The 25734-nt window shown below is 39.1% G+C and overlaps 1 protein-coding gene across 12 annotated transcripts in view; it reads right to left on the reverse strand.

Annotated features, from left to right (window-relative positions):
* The window catches only part of LOC100555004 (protocadherin-17), a 192807-nt gene that overhangs the window by 73891 nt on the left and 93182 nt on the right, over positions 1-25734 (reverse strand). Inside the window, exon 5 of one of the 12 annotated variants that reach the window (XM_062975590.1) lies at positions 12598-25496. The exons of the other annotated variants lie outside the window; for them this stretch is intronic. The gene's annotated coding sequence lies outside the window, so the exon portion shown is untranslated. Of the gene's footprint in view, positions 1-12597; positions 25497-25734 lie in introns of those variants that run through there. 12 annotated transcript variants of the gene reach the window in all.

The raw sequence follows: 25734 nt of genomic DNA on the forward strand, positions 1-25734 counted from the left end.
CCCAGATCCATATGGAATGGTAGGCCATGATTCTGGAATCTCTCAAATCCTGGGTTATTTTTTCTCTGCAAATGTAGCCTACATCTTTCAATAACTACAATTAGCCTACAATACATTTAGATTACAAAAAGAATGTGACTTCTGAAAGCATTGAACACAGGTTTCTCTAATGTTAGCCATTAAGCAGAAGAATAAATACACAGTAACTTTAAAAGGACTAGAATAAAGTATCTTCCTAATAAAGACCTAAAGGAAGAAAAGAGAAATAACAAGAAGAAACCAATTCCTTTCCATTAAATGAAAAACAGTTCAAGAATCAAAGATGAAAAGAACTATTGAACAAACTTCAGTTGAATGTTACTATCATCTCCTTGAATGGTCTACAAAAGAAAAAGCAGGCAATTAGGCCTACTTAATTCCTAATTCTTGCAAATCTACATCACAAATCCAAAAAAAATTAAGACTCATTTAAAGCTAACCAAGTGGGCAATTAACAGCTTGTTGAAGCCGTCAATCACCAAGAAATGTGGGAGAAATTTAAACAGATGTACAAACTGCCAGTTCTCAAGCTAGAGTCTTCTTTTCTTTACTCTCCAACTCCCAAACTTGTTATTCAAATTAATGTCATTTTTTTTTCTTTGACATTCATGTGTGTTAATATTTGTGACAAACTAGGGAGCCAGTGTATGGTTTCCCTCCTTGGAAGAAGAGAAGAACCGACAGCTTCTGCTAAACTTAATATCCTTCTTCACTGATATTCCCTTTCCCTTCTTTGTCTTATTTACTTAGATTGTAAAGCTGAGAGCATTTTGTAAACCAATGGGAGCATTTGAGCTGAAGGGTAGGCTACAAATACTCATAATAACAGGTGGACTAGTCATTTAACCTTTTCTCCTGCCACATTATCTCTGCAGAAAATTACCCTATCCAGATTGATGCTATATAGGAGGAAAACAAACTTTCCCCTAAAAATAGTCAATAAAGTTAGTGGCACTTTCAAGTGGAAGAAGGGAAATAGTTAAACAGACCTACCATGCTGCCTCTTCCCCATTTTTTCCCCTTTTTACATCACATCTTGTTGGGCGCACTCTATAAATTTTCTCAAAATGTCAAGATGAAACTCATTACTAAGGAACAGAGATGTTAATGTGATACCTCTCAACTATAACTCTTTCAATCTAGAAGCCTTTTGTTTAAAGAAAAAAAGAAAGTGAAATGTCAACTGTTCCTTGTTTGGAATTGTCATGGGCACAATATATTGCTGTATATATTCCAGCCAAAGTTCTACTAATGTTAGGATCCCAATGTCAGGAACACAGAGGAATGTTATACAGGATTCCCAAAATGTTCTTCTGTGTATGATGAAAATAGACGCACAAAGTTATGAAATAATGCAATCTTTATAATAACCATTCAATCAAAGTTTTCATAAGGGATTTTTTAAAATACATAGACTTTATATTTCATAATAGCCCTCTTTAAAATGCAGAGCTTTAATGTCATTATTCCAAACAGCAAGTTAATTGTTCCCAGAGAAACCTACTTTCATTTTGCTTTTGAAAACACTCGCTTGTTCAGACTGCTTTTAGCATGAAAGAGCTTTAAAGTAAACTACCTCTTTATATTTTCATCTATTTAGCAAATAATTAAAAACCTATGTACTATCTTAGCTAAGGTGGGACTCACATATCACTACAGCCCTGAGCTGTTCTATCTTCCTTTCTAGTCATATCTGTCTGTCTTCATTCACTCTAATGATGCAGAACTTTGGCCCATGTTTTAAAGTATGCAACCTAATTTGTACTTCTTGGATCTTATCAGATGGTCTCCGGGCTCTGTTTCCATGTGCTTGGAAATTTTTAAGTGAACCTTTTTATCACATAATTTTCATGCCATTCCATGACCCAGCATGCATTTTGGTGTGTGTCATCTGGCCGCCAGGCCCCCCCCTCCATCCCATTTTCTTCTGGAATTTAAAGCCTATGTAGAAGGGGCCTTAAAACCCACGAGTGGGCAAAAAAATGCACTGCTATGGAACACTGTAGGTCCCTACACAAAAAAAGCACAAGAGTCCATTGCAATACGCTGATGTAGACTACTCCAGCGCTTATCTTCATTTTATAATCTTAAAAATGCTGGTGAGGGATATAGATAGATGGAGCCAAATTGAAGCACAAGAGGATGAGAACTCTCTCAACCATTCATTTGTTCTCATATTTCTGAAATAAAACAGAGCTTGAATTTACACAATGGGCAGCAACATGACAGGCAAGTGACTCCAAGAGAAAACTGGGTTCAAGAGAGCAAACTTAAAGTTACCAGGAAGGTGAGGAGAAACGATGACAGGAAATCTGCTTGTGTATACTTTGTTATATCCACATCAAAGTTTATGAGGTGCAGTGCATCTTGGAGAGTCAATAAGAAAAAAAAAATAAAAGAAAACTTCCAGTGGATGTTTTCCACCTTTTGTGGTTCCCTTCAATATGCAATATCTAAACATTTTTGAACACCATGGGACCATTTCCAGGGACGAATGGCTCTGTCTGATGACTCTCCCTAAGGTCTTGGGGTTTTTAATCCCACTTTCTTACACCAGATTAAGCACCTGTCTGGAAGTGCCCTCAGAAGAAGGCAATGACAAAATCCCTCTTAATAAATATTGACAAGAAAGGAGGCCTGGCTTGCATATAACAGTGTTGCAGCTTCTCCTCCTCCTCCTCCTCCTCCTCCTCCTCCTCCTCCTCCTCCTCCTCCTCCTCCTCTTCTTCTTCTTCTTCTTCTTCTTCTTCTTCTTCTTCTTCTTCTTCTAATATTAATAATAAAAATAAACCCCTTCTATCTCCTAAAGATGCTAAAATAACAGATAATCTCATAGATTTGAGTAGATATTGCCACTGATGAGTAGCAATGCTTGAAACTTGTATATTAAATGACTGAACTTGTCAGCACAGATGCAACTAGGCTGTTTGTGCCACATCTCAGCTTTCAGGGTGAGGCCACCTCCCATAACACTCATGTTACTTTGATGATACTATTATTTAGGCAAATCTTATTCCTTGAGAAGCTCAGTATTTTCACATTGGAAGCTTTTTTTAATTTAAAAAGTGGTGCAAAACAGCAGCCTATCAACTGTTAGGAAAACAAGGATTTAAATAGACAAACACAAACGTTGATTTTTCCATATTAGGTGAAAAGTGGGATGCAAATAAAAGAAATGGACGGCCATCATCTGTCTAAAAATCTGTGCTCTGTTTTCCCTGCTAACCTGAAGCTCTGGCAAAACTGATGAAAACAAACAGGAGAATATTTCCATGCATCCCTCCAAAGAACTCCATTTTGGCTAAAGATGATCTAAAACTAATTCAAGAGCCAGGTCAAAATCAATAGGGCCCTCCCAGGACAGAAGCTAAGTTCCACTCACTGCACATAGAGACAGCTGTGTTCTTCTAGTCCAATGAATCCAGATGGCATCCAGAGTGAAAGTGTCAAAAGCTGGAGGGAAAAATTGCTCTTCAGTTGCTAGCTGTTGCGTGAGAAAAGGTCTCTCCTAAGAACCTAAAATAAAACTCAAATGGAGCAGAGAACAGACCTTTCCATAGATGGTTCAAGAATTACCATGGCACAAAACTTAAAAAAGAGTACAAAATATGTCTCACATTCCTAAAGATGATTATGACACACCATGCCTTCTCCAACATGTTAATTCAAATATGTGGCCAAGTCACACTATCCCCACCAGTCCTGCTCAGGTCTTGCAGACTCAGGACCTTAGCCTCCCAGGTTGAGATTATCCATCTGAACATTTCTCCTTTCCCACTATTCTCCACCTTTCCAAGCATTATCATATTTTCTTGTGAATCATATCTTTTGCTGACGCAGCCAAAGTACAATATGACTACTAGGAGGATTCAGACCTGATTTGCTCTAGGACCCATTTATTTGTCTTTTTAGCAGTCTACAGTATCCCCAGAAGTGTTCATTACTATGTTTCAACTAGTAACATATTTGTATTACTTGCTTTTTAAAAAACAGTCCAGGTTTTATGTGAAAAACCATACACAAAACATCTATAAGATACCTCTGAAAACTAACTAGAAGACACTATTCATTTCATCTCAATACACAAAAAAATATGAAATTTTCACATATGCTCTCAGCAACAATGAAATTACTCATACTTCATGTTTTATAAGGTGGCTATTTGTTCAAAAAATAAACTGATAGGGGTTAAAAGAAATAAATGTGAATGTGTAGTAAACAGAATGACAACATGATTTAAAAGAGATGGCAGGATGTTGATTGAACTTACATGTGACATGCCCCTTCCTTGAAGTTACATAACTTTATTGTCTGTAGAATTTAAATACAGTCTCTCTATAAAAGGGCCAAAGAAGAGTGAAGAAGAAATTATGAATAGAGATTTGTCAAAGTTAATCAGTGGCATACGTTTCTTGAGCAAATAAGTGGTAATATGGCAAGTAAAAAGCAGAAGCGGAAACACATGAGGAAGGCAAAAAGATTTTTATGGTTTATAAAACAACAAAAAGCTCCCATCCCAAAGGCTGTGTAAAAGGTTTACAGTTTATGTGACACGCTGATGGGTGGAACAGTGAGGTGAGCACTGGATTAGAACTCTATGAGAACAGGGAGCAAATCTTCACTCAGATGTATTGACACTGTAGAATTAATGCAGTTTGACAAAAATTTAACTGACTTGGATCCATACTATGGAATCATGGGAGGTATAGTTTGGTAAGGCAACAGCAGTATTTAGTAGAGAAGGTGAAAAACCCTGTATCACCAAAATTCCATGTCTTGATAGTATTGAGGTATGGCAGTTAAAGTGGTGTCAAACTGCATTTAATTCTAGAGTATAGATGTACACCCTAATCATGAAAACTTATCTGGTGAACTTTGACAAGTAATGTCGTCAGCCTAAGTTGAAGACACAGGCAAAGGTTCTCTGAATAAATCTTGTCATGACTTTGAATCAACATGAAGTTATTTAACCAGAGATTTAGGGACAGGACAGAACTTGACCTTGTGCCGGGCTGTGGCGCAGGCTGTCGAGCAGCTGCAATAAATCACTCTGACCATGAGGTCATGAGTTCGAGGCCAGCCCGTGGCGGGGTGAGCACCTGTCAATTAAAAATAAAAAATAGCCCCTGCTCATTGCTGACCTAGCAACCCGAAAGATAGTTGCATCAAGTAGGAAATAAGGTACCACTTATAAAAAAAAGTGGGGAGGCAAGTTTAACTAATTTATGACCTGGAATGAGGAAGTGCCGTCAGAGTGGATGATGAAGCAGCTGCTCCCCCCTGTGGCCAGAATCGAACATCCCCTCAGGAGGTTAAATTGCCTCTGCGTCTGTCTGTCTCGGTCTCTGTTTGATGTGTTTATGGGCATTGAATGTTTGCCCTATGTGTGTATAATGTGATCCGCCCTGAGTCCCCTTCAGGGTGAGAAGGGCGGAATATAAATACTGTAAACAAATAAATAATAATTGTGCGCTCATAAGAGGGAAAATCTGCACAGAAATAAAAGGTAATGGTCTTTCCCTTGACATTACATTTAGTCGTGTCTAACTCTGGTGGCTGGTGCTCATCTCCATTTCTAAGCTAAAGAGCCGGTGTTGTCTATAGATGCCTCCAAGGTCATGTGGCTGACATACTGCATGGAGTGCCATTGCCAGAGTGGTACCTATTGATCTACTCACGTTTGCATGTTTTGAACTGCTAGGTTGGCAGAAGCTGGGGCTAACAGCGGAAGCTCACTCCGCTCCCCGGATTCAAACCACCAACCTTTCGGTCAGCAAGTTCAGCAGCTCAGCAGATTATCCCGCTGCGCCACCGGGGCCTCTATAACACATACACACACACATGTGTGTGTGTGTGTGTGTGTGCATGCGCCTTTTAATAGGCAAATGTGTTTACTTGCCACTCAGACTGATTCAATTCAATGGTATATCTTCAACACATAACCTGCAATCTATATCACTATCGATGTGATGTTTCTTGATTTTAGACAGGAAAGTTGCATTTCTTTTGGTAGAGAAATTTCAAACCAATTCAGGCAAAGGACTGAAGAGAATGAAGTGCTCAAATGACTTGAAAATTGCTCTGAACCTTAGACATCTCCAGATACCACAAGGTCAGGGAGAGCCAAGGCAGAGACAATACACAGTGACAACAGATAGATTTGCTATCCAACTCGTTGGTTTCTGAACAAGTATCCATTTTACACTATGTTGGATTATCTAACCTCCACCCCTGTCCCTGCCAAAGTGGTAACCATGGGACTACATGTGCTTGAGGTATTAAAGCTAGTACAAGCAGGACTTGTTTGACTTGTTTGATGTATTGGTATAAATTATGAAGATCCAAGTGAAAGACTTGTATCTATTTTTATTCATTGCATTAGTGTAATGCCAAGGATAATTTTGGTTTCACATTATGAGAATCAGCACAAATGATGTATTCAGTAGTCCTTGCAAAAACAATTGATGCACAACTTACATAAACAGTTGCACAACTACCTGCAGAAAGATATATTTCTTTCTGTGCTTATGATTCGGGGTTTGATTTAGTATCTGCAAGTAGATCCTGCGACAAAGTCAAAGTTGTAGAAAATATTAATTGCATGCAGTTAAAGGAGTCTTGTTTGTTAATTAATTGGCTTTATATTTTTCCCATTTTTTTTCTGTGCGCACAGGCATTTAAAAAGGTTGTAACTATTTAAGCGTAAACTACAGATGCACTTTTTTGGATGGCAGAGGAAGTGTGAAAAGCAAATCATATATTTTAATTCTCACGGATGCAGATCTTTCCAACTAAATAAAATGTTTAAAATGAACAAGCCTGTAGCTGAATCAGTGCTTACATTGCACCTTGCTGACAATTTTTATTACACTTGCTTTCCTATCCATTACTCTGAATGTCAGAGAGCTATTTTAAGTACAAGCTTAGTTCAGCTTAAAACAGGTATTAAAATATCTACATCTGGAACACACACACACCCACAAGCAGTTTGGGTGAAGTAACACCTTATTTTGGCAAAAGCAGATGTTTCCCCACATGCCTGAATAAGAACATTCAGTATGTTGCTATGGAGAAATGCTAATACAATTAATGTTGTCAAGTTCTTCACTCAGAGGTGGGTGGCAGGTACATCTTCCAACTATGCACTCATGCCAAATGTCACTCCCATTCAATTCAATGGAAGTTCTGATAGGGGAAAGAAAACATCTTGATTAATTGTTTCCCAAGTTGTGAAACAATGCCCTAGAAGTGCCACTATAAGAAGCATTATTTTACCATAGGGTCAGGACACTGTGGGCTATATTATACCATCTAGCATTAGCTAGGAATCAGGATTTCAATTTTGTTAGAAGAAACAGAAGAACACAGCCTGGCATGATAACCAGAAGAAATTATGGAGTGGAGCCTTCCGACAGGTGAAAGGAAAACTAATATCTGTTTTGTGAGCACTGTTGCATTACTTCTTTGTCTTTAGCCACTTGCATTTAGGATTACCTTATATTTGGTCATGACTCTTCTTTAAAGTAAAGATAAAGGTTTCCCCTGACATTAAGTCCAGTCATGTCTGACTCTGGGGGTTGGTGCTCATCTCCATTTCTAAGCCGAAGAGCCAGCGTTGTCCGTAGACACCTCCAAGATCATGTGGTCGGCATGACTGCATGGAGTGCCGTTACCTTCCTGCCGGAGCGGTACCTATTGATCTACTCACATTGGCATGTTTTCAAACTGCTAGGTTGGCAGAAGCTGGAGCAACAGCGGGCGCTCACTCCGCTCCCAGGATTTGAACCTGGAACCTTTGGTCTGCAAGTTCAGCAGCTCAGCGCTTTAACGCACTTTGCCACCAGGGCTCCTCTTCTTTAAAGTAAAACATATAAAATAAGAATATATGATACACACATAATAATAAATGCTGAATGATATGTAAGATTTCCCTAGCCTAAAATGATACATTTTAATATATTGGGTTTATGGTTCCCGTCCCCTTGATCTGGTCATGTAAGTGTTATTTATTGTTATAATTGTATTATTTTACTTTGTTTAATAATAATCATCATCATCATCTTCATTTCTATCCCGCTCTTCTCACCCCGTAGGGGACTCAGAGCGGCATACAATATACATTTAGGCAAAAATTCAATGCCTCATTATACAAAGAAAATAAAAAAACATAAAATAGAAACAATAAACATATAAACACAATTTAAAACCATTGATATATTAAAACTTAAAACAGCATCTAGATACACCCTACTAGCCCCCCTCCCCCTCCCCCTCCCTCCCATCATGATCTTAAGGTCTTCTTTGGCTGTCTTGGATGGTGCTGGGTGGCTGTCTTGGATGGTGCTGGCAAATAGGTTCAGGAATAGGTTCAACATAATAATGTGTTATTATGTTGTTATGTAATGTTTGTGTTGCTTTTATTACTGTAAACTGCCCTGAGTCCCATCTGGGAGATAGGGCGGTATATAAATAAAGTTTTATTATATTATTATTAAGAATCTAAGAAGAGTTACTTTACTGCAGCTAATGGAATCTAAATTTTACCATCCTTTGTCTCAGTTTCCAAATCGCCAAAAATTTGGAGTGGCTTGCATCACTCCTTCCAGAACTACAACAGCAACAACATCTATGCAAAGTATTTATCACAGGGTGCATCTACACTGGCCACTTAGGTTGATTTGTCCTAGGATCAATCCCATGGTGACTAAATGTTGCATGGGATTGGTCTGGCTTAACCCAAGGGAAGGGAGCCTTAAGATAACTCAGGGAAACCCCCAATTGTGAGCCAGAATTTAGGTTCTCCTCCAAATTAGGGGGTGCCAAAGTAGTTGGGGCAGTTCTTAACTAGAATTGGAAACAGCCGTCTTAAAAGTGATACTGTGGTCCCTTGACTCAGGTGGCCTGGGAAAGTGAAATGGCTGTTCCCTTCCATTTCTTCACCCAATGTCACACAGACATGGTAACCTCCCACCTACCTTATCCTGGGCACTCTGGCTGTCATCAACCAGACTACAACTTCGCTAAGTTGGCTGGGTGGTGGGAGAGAGGAGTTGTCTGTGTTGGATATGGCTGGCCAATAGGCTTGCTCAAATAATTCGATTTCCCCGTTACCCGTTATTAATTCGTTACTTTCGTTAGTTTTGAAGCAATATACGGCCTTGATTGTCCACACGTCTGGATATCACGGTTTCGAACTGCGAGAGGCCGTTTTTTGTTATGTCGTCGTTTTTTTCGTTAGGAAAAAAAGCTTTTGCAAATCACCCAAACTCCCACCATTCAGGCCCTTTCTTTTTGCCCCTCAGCAAAAGGGGCGTCACGGGCTCAGCCAATGGGAGGGGGCGAGGGGGAAGGAGGCCGAGGAGGAGGAGGAAGACGGAGGGGGGAAATGGCCGCTGCCGCCTCGCCTCAGCTCAGGCCTGGTGTCTCTCTGTGAGGCAAGAAGGCGGCGGATGGAGCCGGGAATGGAGAGACCGAGAGAGACAGAGAGGGGCCCGGCGGTGAGGAGGAAGAGGCCCGGGATGCGAGGGGGTGTGGGCCAGGCCTGTCCTCGGCTGCTCCCGGGGAGGGAGGGAGGGAGGGAGGACTATGACTCCCAGGGGCCCAGATTCGCACCCTCCCTCCCCCCAATACAGGTCTCCATACGACGCTATATGAACTTGAATGGATACTGTGGTTGTGTTGTCGAAAGCTTTCATGGCCGGGATCACACTGTTGTGGTATGTATTCCGGGCTCTATGGCCATGTGCCAGAAGCATTCTCTCCTGACGTTTCACCCACATCTGTGGCAGACATACTCAGAGGTTTTGACGTCTGTGCGAAGCTAGGCAAGTGGGGTTTATATATCTGTGGAAGGTCCAGGGTGGAAGAAAGAACTCTTGTCTGTGGGAGGCAAGTGTGAATGTTGCAATTGGTCACCTTGATTAGCATTGAATAGCCTTGCAGCTTCAAAGCCTGGCTGCTTCCTACCTGGGGGAATCCTTTGTTGGGAGGTATTAGCTGGCCCTGATTGTTTCCTGTCTGGAATTCCCATTTTCTGGGTGTTGTTCTTTTACTGTCCTGATTTTAGCTTTTCTGTAGCTAAAAATGCATATAAAATTGATTCTATAGGGAGGATAAATGATTGGATTTCAACTCCTACAGCTTAGCTTTCTCTGTAGCAGTGAGCCATCTTGGATATTGTAAGGGATTTTTTATTATTATTATTATTATTATTATTATTATTATTATTATTATTATTATTATTATTATTTACCTTGCTCCCAGGAAGGTGCCTTCGCTGTGGCTCCCAACTTATCTATCTACCTTTCCACATATTCTCCACATTGTGTGTATGTGTATGTATATTATATATACATGAGCCCCGATGGCGAAGTGTGTTAAAGCACTGAGCTGCTGAACTTGCAGACCGAAAGGTCCCAGGTTCAAATCCCGGGAGCAGAGTGAGTGCCCGCTGTTAGCTCCAGCTTCTGCCAACCTAGCAGCTTGAAAACATGCCAATGTGAGTAGATCAATAGGTACCGCTGTGGCGGGAAGGTAATGGCACTCCATGTAGTCATGCCGGCCACATGACCTTGGAGGTGTCTATGGACAACACTGGCTCTTGGGCTTAGAAATGGAGATGAGCACCAACCCACAGAGTCAGACATGACTGAACTTAACGTCAAGGGATACCTTTACCTTTACCTATACACACACACACACACACACACACACACACACACACACACACATATGCAGGGACTATATATATATATATATATATATATATATATATATATATATATATATAATATATATACACAGTATATATCACACACACACCAATTTAACAAAGTTTCAGCCACAAAAACAAAGTTTCTGAAGTAGAACAATGACTTTCACAGTAAAGACAACCCAATTTAACAGGAAATAATACTTTCAAACCAGGAACAGATTTCTGCAATTATTAAAAAATGGTTTATTATAAAAGCTATGAAAATTCACCAAAAATCAGAGGATAAGGGAAAGCTATCAGTGTTAAATGTGTTCTACCACTGTACCAAGTTTGAAGAAGATCACTCAAAAAATGAGGGCGGGAGAGTCCTGTAAAGTCCCCTCCCTCTGTGCTGTTTTTGGGAATTGCGCATGCGCGTCCGCCATTAACGAATTAATTTAGAAAATAACGAATTTTCATTAATTTCGAATTTTTTGGGGGGCAAAATTCGGAAATGACATCAGAAACGAAACGCTGGCGCCCCCTGCTTTTGAAACGAGTTTAGAATCAATTTTTTCATGGATCGCTCAAGCCTACTGGCCAATGGGAATTCCCTGCTGTCTTTGTTGGCTGAAGGAGTCCCTATCAAGTCTACTTTTTGAGTCAATGTGTAGAATCACTCATAGTCACATTCCTTTTCTTCTCATGTAAGATACTTATCTTCTGTATAAAAAAAATTAACATCTCTGTATCCTGAGCTACTTTTTTACTCTGAAAGTTCAATATTTTATTATGAAGTTATTTAGAAGAAAGGAAGTAATGCTGCCTGCTTTTTCCTGGAATGCCCTCAATATACAATCTTATTCTGTAGATGGCATCTGTGATCATACTGATGAGAAAAACTCATGATATGAGACTGATGCTGAGATGCACACCGTGACTCTATAGTTCAAATAATGATACATGCTGAGTGATGATGAATGGAACTGGGCAGTGCAGACAGCTTCAAGTGCCTGCAATGCATATTTGTTTGGATTTAATAAGACTGCAACTGTATGTTTATTAAATGCCTACTGATTCCTGAACCTATTTGCCAAGATTAATAGTTGTTTAAAGACCCATCTGTAATACATGAGCACAAGAGGTGGCTTCTGTATTAATATCATTATCAAGTAATTTAAATCAAATTATTCAAATTAAATGACAACGTTTTGTATAATACACACATCACATTTTATATCACACTGATTTTTAAATTTGGATTTTTATATTTAAAAAAGCATTTCAAGTTTTTAGACATTTCACCAAATTAAATTAAATGAAATTTTTTTTCTCAATCTGACTTCACAAGTTTAAATGAATATGTAGATATTTTTTTTAAAAAAGATTACAAAATTAATGGTAAAAAAGAAGAGGTAGTTAGCTGCATAATAGATTTTCTTTCATGTTATTCTCCATAAAATCTGGTTCCTCTATTTAAAAGCCATCCATGTCTTCCTCCTCTTCAATCTGAAGTCACACAGTAAAGAGATTGCAGCCCATCTACACTGCCATATAATGCAGTTTGAAACCCCTTTAGATAGTCAGTGTGGACACACATAATGCAATTAAATGCGGGTTAATGCACCTCGCTGATAATCAGAACGTATGATTTCTGTTAAATAAGAAATAGGCTTAAGTCAGACCGAAGTGATAAAGCTCTTTCAAATTAGTGAAAAGTGTATGTGAAACTTTTATATCAGGATCACAGCCTTGTTATCGATTGACCTAAGGGACATGATGAAAATATTCTTCTGTTTAAAAGATTTTAATAACTGCTGACATTTAATATAAATGAGTATAGCGATGGAATCAAATTTAAATGATCAAATTTCAAATCTGCATTTAATAATCCAAAGTGATATAACTTTACAAGACACTTAATATTCCTGAAATCTAGCTCATAATAAGGCTTAACTCTATCTTCCATTGGCCATATAATTCTCGAGGATGAAATGTAAATGTAATGAAAAAGGAAAATTACAATACAGTAATAATATGCATGAACTTAATTACTGAAATACGCTGCAGCCCAATACTATCCAATCTTTTGGAATCTACAACCTTCTTCATTTCCTCCAGTTTCTTTCTCTTGCGTCAAATTTTAACACACACACACATACATTTTCAGCATACTTGGGGGTATATATTTCCATCCCAAAGTAATCTCTAGTCCTGAATCTGTTTCACATTTCTGAATGTTCTACATATCATTGTTGGTTAGATCTGGTAAAACACAATTGTAAAAAGCCCTGAACATCTTAGCATTCATCTTTTTCATATCAATTTCACCAAGCAATGCCACCAAAATAAAATGACTTTGATATCGCAACAAGACAAGTTATGACACACTGGCCTCTACATCAGTATCATGTCTATTCTACTTTTGCCTCAATACAGGGACTCAAGCTGGATTTTTAAATTAAAACAAACATAGATTTATATACATTAAAAGACATCAGTAAACAAATCCTAGGGATATAATTCCACATTAACTGTCTCCTCAAAAAAGTAATGAGCAATTTAATCTATATTCTCTTTGCTGAGAAATCCCAGTGGCACAGTGGATTAAATTGCTGAGCTGTTGAATTTGTGGATCGAAAAGTCAGCGGTTCGGCTCCGGGGAGCAGGGGGAGCTCCCACTGTTAGCCCCAGTTTTAGCCAACCTATCAATTCGGGGAAAAATGCAAATGTGAGTAGATCAATAGGTACTGCTCCAGTGAGAAGGTAACAGTGCTCCATACAGTCATGCCAGCCACATGACCTAGGAGGCGTCTACAGACAATGCCGGCTCTTCGGCTTAGAAAAGGAGATGAGCACCAAACTCCAGAGTCAGAAACCACTAGATTTAATGTCAGGGAAAACCTTTATCTTTACATCTCTTTGCTGAAAGAAAGTCTTCAAGACCCTCACAGTTTACAAAACCTATTTACAACTTGGGACTTATTCTGTGCAAAATTTGCACATACTGTAGTTATTTTGTGCATGAAGTATCTTTTTCTGCAGAAGAATCAGCTTTTTTTCTGGATAGAAATATTATTTCCTAAACAGAAAGAGCAGTTTTCTGTACAAAGTAACGGTGTTAAAAATTAAGTGATCATGTACACAATCATTATAAAGCAGGTAAGAATTGGCCCATTGTGTTTACATGACATACAAAGGTATCTAACCTCGAACATGATTGTATCATGCATAAGGAAAATTCAGAAGCTCTGGAGCATCCCATACTTCTGGGTGTTGTGACTAACTGGACTGGTTCTGAATCAGAACCAGCTTCAATGTTCATGTGGGCAGTGCTGCCTCCTGCTTTTCTCCTGCTTCATCATGTAAGGAACATAGTGCCACATATCTGTGTTGCATTGTCACCATTGTAGCAGCAACTATGGAACGCCAAATAGTTCCTGGTCATTTCTGGGTACCTTTGACAATGAGCCCCGGTGGCGAAGTGTATTAAAGCACTGAGCTGGAGACCAAAAGGTCCCAGGTTCAAACCCCAGGAGCGGCGTGAACGGCTGCTGTTAGCTCCAGCTCCTGCCAACCTAGCAGTTTGAAAACATGCCAATGTGAGTAGATCAATAGGTACCACTCCGGCGGGAAGGTAACAGCGCTCCATGCAGTCATGCCAGCCACACGACCTTGGAGATGTCTATAGACAATGCCAGCTCTTCGGCTTAGAAATGGAGATGAGCACCAACCCCCAGAGTCATTCACGACTGGACTTAACGTCAGGGGAAACCTTTTCCTTTACCTTGACAATGAAAGCAAAGGGACCCACATTACTAGGAGAGGAAAGGGGGATCACACTCTGCTATGATGATGACAACACAACATAGGTAAGGGTGGCCAATGGCCATCCAGGAGGTTTAACTGAATTTGATCCCATTGGATAGTTTAGATTCTGCACCACCACCACAGCAGAACCCCCAAAGCCAGTCCAGAGTACTGCCCTTCCAGACCAGCCCTGCAATTACCAGCCTGTGTAGATATTACAGTTTGCAATTACTGTATACAATTACAGAAGTTTTGGAACAGAAAACATAAAAACTTATACATGAAATGATATTTCTATGAAAAACTATATGCAGAAAACTGTGCTTATTTTGTGCAGAATAAATCCTGAAAGGCAAAAAAACTCCCATCAAACCAAGATTCCCTTTGTCATGCTTTTTTTAAAAAAAATCAATTCCTACTAAATACATATGAAAATATATTTCAAAGTATGATTAAATAATACAGTAGAGTCTCACTTATCCAAGCCCCGCTTATCCAAGTTTCTGGATTATCCAAGCCATTTTCGTAGTTGATATTTTCAATAAATCGTGATATTTTGGTGCTAAATTTGTAAATACAGTAATTACTATATAGCATTATTTCATACTGAACTACTTTTTCTGTCAAATTTGTTGTATAACATGATGTTTTGGTGCTTAATTTGTAAAATCATAACCTAATTTGATGTTTAATAGGCTTTTCCTTAATCCCTTCTTATTATCCAACATATTCACTTATCCAAACTTCTGCCAGCCCATTTAGCTTGGATAAGTGAGACTCTACTGTATATAGAATTGAAAATATTGAAAATCCATTAAAATATAAAATGTACAACAACAGTACAAAGCAGCAATTACAGTTCATTTTAAAAGTCTGATGGAACAGGAAGGTTTTACTTCCTGGCAGAATGACAGCAAAGAGGGACCAGTTCTATTCTCCTTGAGAAGAAAGTTACAAGGCTTGGGAACAGACACTGAGAGAACCTTTGCATTTGTTTCCTTCTAAACTTCCCTGGTAATGTGGTCAATTTAAAACTTGGGTTTTCTCTGGAGATCTTCAGAGCCTGATCAGGCTCAGGTAAGACAATACAGTTTTTAAGATTGAATTCTGGATCAGAGTCTAGGACCATATTGGTTATAAGTAGTACTTTATGCCTGAAAACAGATCAGATATAAAGTGGAGTAGATGAAATCAAGATAATGTTTATTATGTTGACTTCATCTGAAATATTCAAGACCAACCTCATCAGACTATGTACTTTATTCCAACTATTAGAGACCACTGCTACATCAGAATAATTTTTAGATTTTTAAATAATTTTTATTGTGTAAAGGTGATATACAGAATGTAAAAGGAAATAAAGGAAATACATCAAATACGCATAATACAAATACATTTGTCTAGCACACTCAACCTCCTCCCCACCCGTGAACCACCACCCATAACTTCCAACACCATTCAATGTAAAACTAATACCTCATTAACATCTACCTTTCTCTTTATATTAAACGTTTCCCCTTTGTTGCTATTCTAAAGTCTACCTTTGTCTTCTTTCCTAGATATTCAAATGCAAGCCTCCATTTTCTAACAAAGTCTTCATTATTTCCTCCTCTAATGCCAACTGGATATAGTCTAAAAATTTTCCTCTCCAGTCCTGTATAAATAGCCCTTTTTCCCACTTCCATGATTTTGCGATTATTAATTTTGCAGCTACAAAACTGTATTGACAAATTTCTACATCTTATTTACTGATTTTTTTTTGCCTAAATAAACCTAAGAGGCACATTTTTGGGTTTTTGCTAACTGTGGTAGTATAGTGGTTAAAACCGCTCGCTCCAGGAACAGCTGCTGACTGGAGGGTTAGCAATTCAAAGCCGCGAGTCAGGGTAAGCTCCCGACTCACCAACCTAGCAGTTTAACAGCATGCAATGTGAGTAGATAAACAGTTACTGCCTTGGAGGGAAGGTAAAAGGGCATCCCATGCAGACATGCAGTCATGCCAGCAAAAAGATCGGAGATGTCTACAGGCTCCTTGGCATGGAAAATAGAACAAGAGCACTTCCCCATGGCCGAAAGTTGAGCAGCACACCTCAGGTGCCAGAGATGAAAATGGGAAGGCCTCTACCTTATCTGTGTATTGTATGTCGTTCGTTGTGTAAAAAGGCACTGAATGTTTGCTTATATATGGGTACTGTAATCCGTTCTGAGTCCCTCCAGGGAGATAAAGCGGAATATAAAGTGCATTATTATTATTATTATTATTATTATTATTATTATTATTATTATTATTAATTTTTCTTGATTACCTTTTCCCAAAATGTTTGTACCAACCTACAAGTCCACCAAGTACAGAAGACAGTGCCTTTATGTATTTTGCATTTCCAGCATTCCCCCCGATGGATTTATCTATTTTGTTTATCACCTCGGGAGTTATATAGCTTCTATAGATCATTTTATACATGAGAAAATGTCCAAATAAATGTGAAGTGCCCAACCTCGTGCCAAAATGATCCAGATAGGGAAGCATTTCTGATGGCTTATGGAAGACAATAACCATATTTTTCCCATAAGTAATAACACCACCCAGCCTCAATGTTAACAAGACATGGGAACCAAGGGCAGTTAACGACTCTGAACAAAGGATGCCCCCAGGCAGGAGATGCCAGGAGATGAAGGTATTCAATGCTAATCAAGGTGATTAACTACAACATTCACACTGGCCTTCAACTAACAAAGAGTTCTTCTCTCACCCTGGACTTTCCACTGATATATATAAACCTTCCTTGCTTAGTTTCTTCATATCTCACAACCTCTGAGGATGCCTGCCATAGATGTGGGCAAAACATCAGGAGAGAATACTTCTGGAACATGGTCACACAGCCTGAAAGACATACAACAACCCTGTGATCTTGGCCATGAAAGCCTTCGACAACACAATAAAATTATTATTCTCATAGATACAGAGCTATGACTCTCTAGGGATGTGGAAGTATCACCTTATCAGAATTACTTACATCATTGTTTAGACCTACAGATTTTGACCAAAAAGAGAGAAGAAATATTATCACCATCATTTAAAAAGGAGCACTGCAGTACGGAAATGTAAGAAGGTACAAAAATAGTGTCCATTGAGCATTTAATAACATTATTATTGAAAAATTCTGACAAATTTTCTTCTGGCAAAGAAAAATGAAGCAATACTGGTCCTGAATTGATGTTTGATTGTAGGGGGGACTTTTCTGTCTTTCTTAGCTCCACATATGGAGCCAGTTTGAATGAAATATGAAATTGCTTGAGCTTCAGTTGTTGGTCATTGTAAAAATATTGACTGATTGGATGAGTCTGCATTTCAATTCTGTCATAAGGGTGGGAACTGTGAGTCAGGAAAACCATGGTTCAAGTCTTGCCAAATCCACAGAGTAACTAGGCCAACTGTTCATTCACCCACAATCCAAGAATAGCTACTTGGGAAAAGGAAAATCAGTTGGTTATACTTAGCTGTTATAAGGATTGCCAAGATAATGTATGTGAACACTTTGAACACTTGGAATGTGCTATATAAATGCTAAGTGTTATTGTGATCTGACAGCACAGTGACCTTAAGTGAAGAAGTACATTAGTGCTAGCTTTACCTGCAAATATATAGCTGAGTTTAAAGCTGCTCTGGATGTCCTTATTTCTCTTTCCATAGTGCCTGAAGCAAATACACAAACCTTTCATTTCCCCCTTTTTAATGGCACATTTGTGGTTGGTGCTGCATAATCAGGCTGGATGGGTTTCTCTGCTGCTGGGCAGCTCAGATTATTCATATCGCTTACGCTGCCTTTGAACTTTATTTGGGCATGCAATGCCCTCAAGTAATTTGACCAAAAGTGGCTGCTCAGGGTTTATTTTGTTAGGAAAAGTCTTTGGGGGGGGGCATTTTTGCTGCAAAAAGGCTGATATTTCAAGTTGACAGGAAATGATAGTATTTAAGTGAATTGAAGATATTATAGAACCATCACTAACTGGGATGCTCATGATCAGAAGTTTTCCCCCCATATGCATTTATATTCTCCAACTGTCAAGTCAGGTCAAAGATTTCTGACAGATTCTTGAAAAACTACATAAGAAGCAAATTTTATTTACTTTAACAAAAATCCCTCAGTCCTTGATGTATCACAGGGACAGAGAAGCGGGGAAGATTCATAGACTGATAGGGACATTCTTGGTAGCTGGAGCAGCTGTGTAGCTTAGGTAAAGGTAAAGGTTTTCCCCTGACTTAAGTCCAGTCGTGACCGACTCTGAGGGTTGGTGCTCATCTCCATTTCTAAGCCAAAGAGTTGGCGTTGTCCATAGACATCTCCAAGGTCATGTGGCCGGCATGACTGCATGGAGCGCCGTTACATTCCTGTCGGAGCGGTACCTATTGATCTACTCACATTGGCATGTTTTCAAACTGCTAGGTTGGCAGGAGCTGGGGCTAACAACGGGCGCTCATTCCGCTCCCGGGATTTGAACCTGGGACCTTTCAGTCTGCAAGTTCAGCAGCTCAGCACTTTAACACACTGTGCCACCACCAGGGGCCCAGTGTAGTTTAGTATTTGCTAATTTTGATTTGTTCGTTAAATTACCTACACACTGTTTTGGAACTGCTATTTAGTAAAATAATAAATAATATGAATAATGCCTTGAACAAAATGAATTGGAACACCAAAATGAATGATACTAGTGACACAAGCAGCCAAAAAGAATTTACTCATATCAATTGTTGACTCATATTGTAAGGAAGTCATGTTGAATTCTCTATATATACCTGCCCAAGAACTGAGGTCTGAAGGAGAGTCCCGTGCCACTAATGTGCAAGGACATAGGAAAGGGTCTTCTTGGATCTGGCACCCTGACTGTGGAAGGCCCTCTCCCTGGAGACAGCACCATCTAATAGCATTATATTATGTAGGGCCCTGCCAACACAACCACTCAGAGAAATAAAAATGTAAACATACACAGAGGAAGCTCTGCTCCCAATAATCAAACTGTACATTTTCAGCAACTGTTGCCCACAGCTATTCATTGTTTCCTCAAATCTGTTACCATATTCTGCTTCCATAATATTGCCAGCAATAAAAATAGTAAAATTCCTCTAGCAAATGCAGATATGTCAACTCTCTGATACAAGTCATAGGGATTTTTTCTTATTGAGTTAGCAGGAGATTTGAATGTTGAGGTGGGTGACTGGAAAATCAGTGTTAAATTCTGGTCTGTGCATGGATTAATTAGCATGGGGCCCTTATGCTTGTGGTCTGCCCAGGCAACTGGCCAGTGTGCCCATGTGTCAAGAGGGCACTGCCTGGAGGTCTAACTGGTAGATGTGTTGATTTCTTTCCAGGAGTAAGCTTTATTGATCATGTCAGAAGTGAATTGAGAAACATACTGAAAGTCGTTTCTGGTGTGGGAGAATCGACCTTCTACAAAGACATTGCCCAGGGGACGCCCGGATGTTACCATCCTGCTGGGAGGCTTTTCTCATGTCCTAAAATATTAAAATATTAACTTTTAATGAGGAGCCCCTGGTGGCGTAATGGGTCAAAGCCTTGTGACTTGAAGGTTGGGTTGCTGACCTGAAGGCCAGGTTCGAATCCAACCCGGGGAGAGCGTGGATGAGCTCCCTCTATCAGCTCCAGCTCCATGTGGGGACATGAGAGAAGCCTCCCACAAGAATGGTAAAAACTTCAAAACATCCGGGCACCCCTTGTGCAACGTCCTTGCAGACGGCCAATTCTCTCACACCAGAAGCGACTTGCAGTTTCTCAAGTCGCTCCTGACATTAAAAAAAAACAAAACTTTTAATGAAGTCTTTAGGTAACAACATATTTCAAATGAAGATGTGTGCGTGCACACTTTTTCAAATGGATCTATTTCATTTGAACGTGGTTTATATTATTATTTTAAACATTTTATACAGTACATATTCTATACTTTTGATGTAGAAAAGTTTTAAATTGTTTGCATTGCACTCCATCCTGAGATCCTGTGGGATAGATGTGTTTTAATAAAGAATTGATAAATATAGCCGGTAGGTCTTTGTCCTAAGAAAGTGTTATATTAGAAAATATATAAAAAGTAATTATTATTTTTTTGTAACGCCTTAGTTACAAGTAATTATCAACATTAGTTATAATCTAGTAGTGGATTACATCAGAATGCTGTTTTATGAGTTTACTCATTTGTGTTTGACTCATAAAATCATATACTCTGTATTTTTACTTGATGCACTGACTTTTAAAGGGAATGTGTATTGTCACAGTGTTTTTCATAATCCAATAAAGTACTCCACTATCCTTAGCTCCAAAATGCAAAGCAGAAGAGAGGTGGCTAAGGCAAGGGAAAAATAGTAGGTGATGAAAAACTTTTGTCTGAACTTTCAGAGAAGCTCCAGACAGTCTGACCTACAAGTATAAATAGAGACACTTCCTATGTTTCGGAGACTGACAATCAGTTTGCCCAAGGTCAGCCATCTTATTCTGAGCTGAACTGTGCTTTGAATGTTTCAACCAAGGCTTCCTCAGCTCATAGTTCATTAATTCACCCATTATGGAACACTATAAACCGCTTAACATTTTGGTCCATTCTGTTTTTCTCACTCAAATGAGCAGCCTTACTGCTTTCACTGGGACAAACACTAACAGAAGGCATTCCTAAATCTGTATGCTTTGTTTGCACACTTTAAAGAAAGATGTTTTGATGTCACAGCACAGTTTTGTTAACAATAGAGACAATTGCCCTCTATTTCTGAGCGGCACAGCAGATGGAAGGAAATGTAATTTGGCACACCACTCACGGGAAATTATGTAGCATTTGCCCCTAACACCATGTAGTCACAAGCAGCCCCTTTGGAAGAAATTCGCAGCAGATCTTCCACATTAAAAAGGGCATGCACCTTCAAGAGAGGGGAGAAATCAAGCATAATATCTGTTGCTCATGGCATTTTTCCAAAGGAAATAAAATTAACACCGACATTACAAAATCCTTCCTGCTTTCAAGAACAGCAGGTTCTGATAGCACTCGGATCAAGGGAGTTTATAGAAGACATCAACCGAATTTGGGACAAGGAAAGAAATTGTAAAAGCATAAGAGTGATGCCGAGTATAAACACAGCTCGGATGGGATTTCTTTTGATAACAACTTCTCAAAACCTACAAATATTTCTCATAAATCTCATGGCCAGAATTTAAAATCAAGCTGTAGAAAAAATCAAAACTGACACATGGTCATCTAGGCAGAGGACATCATTTATAATTGTGTATTTAATTGTATATAATGAATGAGGGTCACTGCCTGTTTTTCCCCACCCAATGCCTTGCAAGATGACTCATGTTGAACAGCTATGCAATGGGCATGATATACAATCCTCTCCAACAGTTGCATTTAGTTACTTGGCCAGTGCCTACAATTGACAGATCTGTTTCAATCTTTTTTTGGGGGGTAAAGGTTCACATTTTCCCCCCAAATCTGATGAAAAGAACTTGAGTTTAGTGAAGCTGACAGATTCTTCCTTCGAAAGGTAAAAGTAAAGGTTTTCCCTGACATTAAGTCCAGTTGTGACTGACTCTGGGGGTTGGTGCTCATCTCCATTTCTAAGCCAAAGTACCGGCGTTGTCCATAGACATCTCCAAGGTCATGTGGCCGGCATGACTGCATGGAGCACCGTTACCTTCCCGCTGGAGTAGATCTATTGATCTACTCACATTTGCATGTTTTAGAACTGCTAGGTTGGCAAGGAGCTGGGGCTAACAGCGGGCACTCATTCAGCTCCCGGGATTTGAACCTGGGACCTTTTGGTCCGTAAGTTCAGCAGCTCAGTGCTTTAACACACTGTGCCACCAAGGGTATTACTATTTACAGTAATCGTATTCAAGAATTCCCATACTTGGTTACTGTGATTTTTTTGGGCTGTATGGCCATGTTCCAGTAGTATTCTCTTCTGACGTTTCACCTACATCTATGGCAAGCATCTTCAGAAGTTTTTTCAGACCTCTGAAGAAACCTCTGAAGATGCTTGCCATAGATGCAGGTGAAAGATCAGGAGAGAATGCTACTGGAAAATAGCCATACAGCCCAAAAAACTCATAGCAATCCAGTGATTCTGGGCATGAAAACCTTCAACAACACAATTCCCATACTGCTTGTCAGCAGGCTTTGACTGGGGTAGAGGTGGGGGAGATCCATGTACCAATTACTTATGCTATAGTTATTTAACTACAGTTATGCCACTGTTCTAAACATCAAAACACCCAAACCTTTTTTATGATGACTAATTTACTCATTTGAAATACTTGGGGCTAGAGTTCTTGAGAACAAATGACACACTTTGCCAAACACATGGGATATACTCCAATTATTTTCACATCCGATCATGTAGAGAGTGTTCAGGCAACTCAAGTAGGGAAAATATTATGCAAGAGGCATAATTTATAAGAAATGGGTTCTTATAAAGGCATCTCACCAGCTATTTCCCATCCATCCCACCAAATATATTGCTATTTCATATCTCCTAAGGGTACTAGCAGCCAAGAATTGTAAATGCCTGCAGGGAAACCACAAAGGAGAAATTCTGTTCTCCCAAGTATTGTTTACCTCTTTCCAGCAACAGCTGGCTACGTCTTTTCCAAGCAGCTTGTTTGGGTTTCCCACTGGACCTTCATACCCCAAATTGAATTAGAAAAAAAGCCCTTTATTATGTATTGCCTTGAGTCTACGTATGAGTGTGTGAATGTGTGTAATATAAATCTAAACTTTCTGTAAGGCTACTACATGTCTTGATGTTCATGAGGAAAGACGACATGTTTACTGAAATTTAACCAGTTGTGTTGAAGAGAAGAAGTGCAGGTTCACCTAAAACTTGTTAAAATTTCCACTCAGATGCATGTAGTCATGACACAACATACCTGCTTCTGCAGTGGAGGTAGTTTAATTTTTTAAACAATAACTTTCAACTCTAAGAACAAAAAAGACCACAGATGAAAATGTCCAGAAAATTTGAGTCAACATTATCAGTTTAAATAGTTACATTGTGGAATATCGATTGAAGGTAGAAAGAAGGAAGAAGAAAGGAAGGGAGAAGGAAACGGGGGGCGGGGGGGGGGGGGGGAGAGAGAGAGAAAAAAAAGATAGACAGGAATCTCTAATTATAGATTATTTCAGGTGTTTATAAAGGCGTCTTGAAATAATCTATCCGGCCAAAGGAGAAAATCTGAATTCCAAGAGCAAACGTTATTAAAATGAGTGCACACCATACAAGAGATCCTCTGATAGGTTGTTCTCTATGGATCTGCTCTCTTGAGTCTATCATTCCATTGGCCTTCAGTTATTCCACCAGGTAACAAGGTGATGGGAGGCCAATTTTAACTGGGCATCATGGCCAGGCCAGGTTGGGATGTACCCAAACTGGTACTGTGCCATTATCTAAGTGGAGGCCACTAGGGGGCGATAGAGAAAGAAGGATAGTCCATTTTATGGGGGTGGATGGTGGGTTAAAGAGGAAAACAATTTACCTCTGTTTTTCCAGTTATTCCCCCCACCAATGTCCTCATTGTGAAAACAACCCTCTTTTATGATATGAGAAGAGAGGAGGGGGAATAACCAGCAAAAACGGGCAAAATGGTTCAACTCCTCCCCCTATAAACTGAACTATCCTTCTCTCTCTAGTGTCCTCTAGTGGCCTCTGCCTGGATAACGGAACAGTACCCCCAAACTTTCTTGATCCCATTTCTGTTCTTACACCAACATTTAATATGGGCACAACTCTTTCTCTGTGAAATATTGGCATGTATACTAAAGTGCCTTTCTTTTGTGCCAAAAACATTCTGCAACCAGCACACATCTCTCTCTAGTTCTGCACCACTAGCAGCCTTTCTCTCAGACAAAGACAATAGGGATGATGCAGTTTAAATTTTCCCCTTCTGTGCGTTTTTCTTCAGAAAGAAGGACATGGCCCATTGTCACATTTAATTATGTGCATAGTCTAATTCTGCAATTTGCATAACTGGATACACACACACACATCCATATACAGATCTGAAATTTAATTCTAATGGAGTTCCATGACTAAGCAAGCTAAGTAGGGAGATTTTCATCTCTTTTATGGAAATTTTGGGTTAAGGTGTTCTTTAACATGATAATGAGCTTTGTTGTATAAACTGGTAGGTAACAATAACATTTTCTTCTTCACTATGATTGGAATGAGACTTGCTATGCTTGACTTCTACTGAGATGTATGTAGTTCAGGGGGAAACTAGGCTCCCTACTTCAGTAAAGGCACAAGTACACTATAGATGACTGATCTCATTGTAAGGGACCCTGCGAGTTGTCATGATTTTCTCTGTGGTAAGAGAAGTGGTAGGAATCAGGGACAGACAATTCTCAGGGCTCTCACCATGTTGCATCTTCAGTGGAAAGGCCTGAGCACTGACAGTTACAGTTATAGAAATCCAATATGATGTGCGCATACATCCCCATCATTACTTGCTCCTAAATAATAATAACACACTGTGCTTCATGCAATATTTAACAAAGTTGCAAAAGCAAGAAAGCAAAGAAAACATGCATGAAAACAAGAACAAATTAAAATCTAGACATGTACCCTCTAAACATGATTAACTTGACTTGTTATATGGTTTCCTTTTTCTCCTGTAAATTTTACAAAATTATTTTTACGCATTAAATAATGTGAACCAAACATTAACATTCAAGCTTTAAAATAATGAATATTTTAGACTGAAATGAATTTTAGATACACTGGTCTGCGAATGACTACATTTTCAGTTCTTAACATGCTACAAATGGTCCAAATAAAAAGAAAAACATCTAGACAGCAAAAAAAGGAACAAGGAAGAGCAAGGTGAGAGGTGCCTTCCAACATGAACATCCTTGCATGACCTTCCTCAGTGCAAGGTATCTTCAATAAAAAGCAAGACTGAAAAAAAAAACACATTGAAATGTGTTTATCTGAAAGTTAACTTTACCAAAATCAATAGACTTATAGAAAAATATGATTAATGTGGGAACATTGATGTGAAATCTATCAGTATTTATCTTTGAGAACTGTAATCTGGATAATAAAGCACACCTCTCTCTTTAGTCCATTCTTCTCACTAAAAGTTATGCTTTTGAACTAACAACCCCAGAATTTTAGAATCAGGCAATGAAATCCC

The sequence above is a fragment of the Anolis carolinensis genome, chromosome 3 (assembly GCF_035594765.1).
Source record: "Anolis carolinensis isolate JA03-04 chromosome 3, rAnoCar3.1.pri, whole genome shotgun sequence".
In the NCBI taxonomy this organism is placed as follows: domain Eukaryota; kingdom Metazoa; phylum Chordata; class Lepidosauria; order Squamata; family Dactyloidae; genus Anolis; species Anolis carolinensis.